At 38.6% G+C, this 6,114-nt stretch overlaps 1 pseudogene; it reads right to left on the bottom strand.

Moving 5' to 3' along the window:
* Positions 1-4,094: 4,094 nt before the first annotated feature.
* LOC138930092 (putative P2Y purinoceptor 10) lies at positions 4,095-5,130 on the bottom strand (annotated as a pseudogene).
* Positions 5,131-6,114: the final 984 nt, after the last annotated feature.

Below are 6,114 nucleotides of genomic sequence, written 5' to 3'. Positions count from 1 at the left end.
GGCAGGTGCAGGCGTCTGCACTGCTTTTCCACTGAGAGAGTTACTGTTGGGCTCATAATCTGTGGGTTTTAATTATTTTTTTTATTTATCCTCCCAGTTATGTTGCCCTCTGTGGTTCCAAGGCTCGCCACAGACTTGGCAGTGAGAGTGTTTCCTGGTGTTTGGAAACTTCTCTCTTTTTAAGACTCCCTTCCCAGGACAGAGCTCCATCCCTACGTCTTCTGTCTCTTTTTTTTTTTTTTTTGTCTTTTATATTTTTTCCTACCTATTTTCGAAGACCCTGGGCTGCTTTTCTGGGTGCCTGATGTCCTCTGCCAGAATTCTGAAGTTGTTTTGTGGAATTTACTCATCATTCAAATGTTCTTTTGATGAATTTGTGGGGGAGAAAGAGGTCTCCCAGTCCTATTCATCCACCATCTTAGGACCGCCCTCCCCTCATTGATCATTTAGATGCATGTTGTTTAAGCCTTCACGTTTGTGATTTTTGCAGTTTATTTCCATGTAATTGATTTCTAGTCTAGTCTCATAGCATGGTGGTTAGAAAATATGGTTGCTATGATTTCAGTTTTCTTAAATTTACCAAGACTTGTTTTGTCATCTAGCATGTGATCTGTCCTGGATAATGTTTCATGTGCACTTGAAAAGAATTTCTATTCTCTTGTTGTTCTACTCTGTAATTTTAAGGCCAGTGTTTATTGATTTTCTGTCTGGATGATCAGTCCATTGGTGTAGGTGGGATGTTAAAGTTTCCTGTTTATTATGTTATTGTCAATTTCTTACTTTATGTCTGTTAATATTTGCTTTAGGCATTTATGTACTTATGCTGGGCACATATGTATTTACAAGTGTTATATATTCTTCTTGTATATATCCCTTTATCATTATGTAATGTCCTTCTTTGTCTTAGAGTGTTTGTTTTAAGGTCTATTTTGTTTGATATAAGTATTGCTACCTCTGCTTTCTTTCCATTTCCACTCCATGGCATATGTTTTTCTATTTTTTCATTTTCAGTTCATGTGTGTCTTGAAAACCTAGGTGAATCTATTATAAGTAACATATATTGAGCTGGCCAAAAAGTTTTTTTGAGGCTCCAAGGGAACTCTTTGTTCAGCCCAATATATGGGCTTTATTTTTATATGCATTCAGCCACTCTTCTCTTTTAATTGGAAAGTAAAGTCCATTTATATTTAAAGTAATTCCTAATAGACATATTCCTTTGTGTCCCTTTATTTTACTTTTGCTGTCTTCCCTTGTGATTCGGTAAATATTTTCAGTGTTATGTTTGGATTCTTTTCAGTTTTTGGTGTTCTGCATCTATTATGGATTTTCAGTTGTGCTTATCATGAGTTTTGTATATATATATATATATATAATTTATTTATATATTTATTTATATATTTATATTTATATAAACATATCTCATCCCTATGCCATCTCAGAGGTCTTTTAAACTATTCCCATTTTTTTAATTTAAATTTTATTTTTTTGCTTTACAATACTGTATTGGTTTTGCCATACATTGACATGAGTCCACCACAGGTGTACATGAGTTCCCATATTATTTTCTTTTTTCTGTTTGGCTAAAATAATTTCCTCTATTATGTCTTCCAGTTTGCTGATATATCCCTAAGTATAATATTATCTAATCTACTGTTGACTCATCTAAGTATGTTTTTTAATTATTACTACATTATTTATCTCTGTTTGATTCCTCTTTATATCGTCTCTTTTTTTTTTTTTACTGTTCTAACTGTGTCCAACTGTTTCTTTTTTGTTTGTTTGTTTGTTTTTTTGTCCTGAGTTCTTTGAGCATCTTTAAGATTATTGCTAAGAATGCTTTATTGGGTAGATTGCTTATCTCCAATTCAATTAGTTCTTGTTCTGGGATTTTTTTTTCCCTTGTTCCTCCATTTCAAACATATTCCTATGTCACCTATTTTGTCTAATTTGCTTTCATTTCTATGTATCTGGTAAGCTGTTTACATTTTCCTATCTTAGAGAAATGGCTTTATGTAGGATACATGCTATGGGGCTTAGCAGCATGCTTCCTTCTTGTCACCAGAGCTATATGCTTTTGGAGTGATCCCTGTGTGGGTTATGTGGGTCTTTCTGCTATGATAAGCTGACAACTATAGAAACTTGTAAGCATGGCTATCTCCTAGTCTAGTTGGCTGCCAGGCCCTGCCTTGCGTGGAGATTGCTGGCTTCTGGTATATGGGGCAGGGTCCTTCCATGGCTAGCTGCATGACCAGGAGAGTCCCCAAACTGGTGCCAGTACACTGGTATATGGTGCCATGTCATAAGGTAGTTGACTGTAGGGTTAGGATCCCAGAACTAGTATCCACCTACTGTTGGGCTGGGCCATGGCTGAAGGCAGGTGGCTGAGAAGCTGAAGCTGTCCTGGGGATGGTGTCAACCTCCTCATGGGTGGATCTGGTGCTCGGGTATCCTAAGGTCCTGCCTTCCCACTAGTGGGTAAGTTTTGATCCCCAAAAATACTACCAGCACATTTTGTGCAGAGCTAAGACCTGGGGTCTCTGGCTGTGGGATGGAGTCCTAGAGTTGGTATCCACCCAATAGTAGATAGAGCTAGGAACAAAAGAGTTCTGGGGCTAGTTCTGGCCCACCGAATCCTGGGGTCTCTGGGTGCAGTGTGCAAAGGTCCCAGAATTGATGTTCACACACAAGTGAGAAGGTCTAGGACTGAATCATCCTAGGCCTAATTCCCACTGCTGAGGAGTAAGGCTGGACCCCAGGGCTGGTTCTGGCCCACTGGTAGGTCAAGCTTGATACTGAGTACTCTAACTCTGAGGTCTTGACTTCACAGACATGTCGTCCTGTTGGGGGTGAGGCTGGGTTTTGGGTATTGTGGTGAGTAGGGCCAGTTTCAAGGGAGCTAAGGGGAGCTTCTACATCAACCAGCCTGCTACAGAAAGGATCTCAAAATGGTGTTTCCAACATTGCTGATGGTGGTCCTACATCAGGACAGCCCTGAGATCCCTTGGAACTGATCCTATTCGCCACAACACACAAAACCTAGCCTCACCAACAACAGAACAACAGGTCCAAAAATGGCTGCAGCCACTGTTTATAGCGCTAGAGTGAGTCCCAATTGTCTTCTCTGGGAGACTTTCCAAGATCAGCAAGTGAATATAATCCGAGTTCCTTTCAAATTGTTACTTGTGTCCTGGATCTCAGAGCTTGTGAGATTTTGTGTGTGCCCTTTAAGAGGGGAGTCTCTATTTCCCACAGCGCTTAAGTTTTCCTGAAAGTAAGCCCCACTGGGCTTGAAAGCCAAATGTTATAGAGGCTTATCTTTCTAGTGCAGTGTCTCTGGCTTGGGGAGCTCAGTGTGGGGCTTGGACTCTTATTCCTTGTGGCTAGTCTCTGCAGTTGCAATTATTCTCCTGTTTGGGGGTCACTTACCCAGGGATATGACTCTTGACTATACTGTGTGTCCACTCCTCCTTTCCATCTTGTGGCTACTTCTTTACATCTTTAGTTGTAAACTATCTTTTCTGTTAGTATTCAGTATGTTCTCATCAATAATTGACCTGTAAGTATTTGTAATTGTGGTGTGCTTGTGGAAGAAGGTGAGATCAGGGTCTTCCTACTCTGTCACCTTGGCCACACCACCTCTGTGTGTGTGTGTGTGTGTGTGTGTGTGTGTGTGTATATATATTTAATAAAGTTAGGATTATGTTGCTCTCCTATGCATTTTTAAATGTGTAGACAATTCATCTGTGTCCATTGGTTTTCAATTTGCATTTTGCTTCTTACAAGAAAAGGTGAAAATTTTGTACCCATTGTTGAGGAACAGGTGTACAATTGATTTTGTTATTTATCCTTTTCTATAAGGAAAGATATTTTCTTACATATATGCTCCATAGAACAGTGCTTCCATTTTGACAGAAAATATAGGCATTAATTTTTTTTTCAGAATGATCATTTTGAGGATGAATGGAAGAGAGCCACGTTTCATTGAGGCATGTAAGTATAACACTTTTTTAAAGAAAGATCTTCAAGGTGACATGGATAAATTGATAGAGCATATAGATTATTCTTTTAATTCTAAAAGTAATTCTTTTCTTACATTACTTTGGAAGCATCCCAAAATTCAGAGAGATAGTTTTAAAACCCTCTTTCCTATGCTGAATTTCCAAAGCACCATCCTTGCATTTAACACATGACTGAAGAACCAAACTACCACTTTCTGAAAATCCATCAGAAAATTCTGAGATCTTAAAATAATACACAACTGGATAAAAACAGCAATTTAGATTTGCAAGAGACAGGGAAATGATATGGAAAAATAGTGGTCTTAATAAAGGAGCAGTTTTAAAAGACTATTGCTTCACCACCATTAAGAATGGGAAGTTGAGGTAGTAAGATGTGAAACACACAGTGAATACTACCACACACATCAGGACCATCCACAAAGCCTTTTTTCTCTTTGGTAGTTTGAGGGGGAACTTGGAATTGTTATAAAAGTTTTCCTGTTCTCCCTGTACAATAAGTAATAATTACAACAGAGAATACAAACTCCCCAAGTTCAACTACAGTTATGCCAATGGTAGATGCTATGCTAATGTATTGAAGCCCTAAATCAGCAAGTCAGGGCTCAGAGAGTTCAATGTTGTTGTCTAATCCAACATTTCTCAGAACTGGAAGGGGCAAACAGGCAGTACCCACCATCACTCAGATGGCAGCATTGATGCTCAGATTGTACCTATTCCAGCCTCTGGTCCTGAAGGGCTTGAGGAGAAAGAAGTATCTCTGAAGGCTGTTGCATGTCAAGAAACAAATGCTGGCATAGATATTGAGATACTTCAGGTAAAATTACAGAAAGCAAAGGGTCCTCTGGAAAGGCCAATGGTGGCTGATTTAATAATAAATCCAGAGCGGTAAAGACAGCACATGAGCACAATTAGCCACAGAGAACTTGATCATGGAAATAATGGCTTTATTAGTCTTGCTGATGAAGTGACAGAGAACCCACAAGGCTATATTGTTGGCCCGTAGACTAGGGATAAATCTTAAGATGTAAGTAGCTGCATAGAGGGAGTACTGAAATGACATTTGAAGATCAGTGTACTTTGCTCTTGTACTGTTTGTGCTGTTGCTTCCCATCTGGAGGATTTGTGTTCCTTCCTTAGGGAAAGCATCAGAATGAGTATTTCTGCAGAAAATAGTCTATAAATGTAGCAAAGGGCATATCAGTCCATGTTTGGGTATACAAATAAACTTGTCTAGCAAAGAAGTATCCAAGTGTGAACTTTCATAAATTCAAAAGATCTTTTCTATATAAACTGAAAATAGCTTGCCAATCTACAAATGGATAACAGTATTGTCGAAGATATTTTGGGGTATCAAAAAGATCACTATATTGGCAATAGCCTCAGTCAGATTTTTTCCTTAGTAGTCAAAAGAAGAAGTAATCAAGCTTGCAGAGATAACCAACAAGCAAGTCTTCACTGACAAATAGTCCCTAAACATATATTTTAAGATTCTTGATTTACATTCAGTTTTACAATTTTATCTGTATTGTCAAAATTTGAGATCTAGGTTTCCCTGTCTTCAGCCTATCTTTAATGGCAACCTTACCAGGGATTAGATGACTGCTGACATAAGTCTATGAACATTTAGGAATGAAACGTGGGATAAAGGCCTGGGGAAAGAACTGGCTGGTCACTAGGCCTTGGGAAGATAAGTGTTTGGAAAAAATAGTGCAACTCAGATAACCATTGTCTCTTTCAGAATTTGTCTAAGAGCACAATCATCTCTATTTACATAACTTTGCACTTTCTTGAAGCTTCAGTAACTTTAGAGATCTGTGTTTATGAATAAAATTACAATAACTTCAGACATTCATGTTTATTGAGACTATCCTTGCAACCATTGCAAGCAACTACCAGAGTGTGTGAAGGACTAAAGGATATCTGGTGGTAGATGTAGCAAAAGAGGTTGCCTCTACCTCAGCTCTTAGGGCATGTTCAGTGAAAAAGTTATTAATGTGGACAGTTATATTTCTAGCAATCATATTTGTCAGAAATCCTTCCCTCTAGCAAGCCAAAAATCCACATCCTTGTGGTAGGCAAACCAGTTTTGCCTACC

This window comes from Ovis canadensis, chromosome X (genome assembly GCF_042477335.2).
Source record: "Ovis canadensis isolate MfBH-ARS-UI-01 breed Bighorn chromosome X, ARS-UI_OviCan_v2, whole genome shotgun sequence".
Classification (NCBI taxonomy): domain Eukaryota; kingdom Metazoa; phylum Chordata; class Mammalia; order Artiodactyla; family Bovidae; genus Ovis; species Ovis canadensis.
Note: the sequence above shows the minus strand (reverse complement) of the source record. Positions and strands in the feature narration are given on the sequence as shown.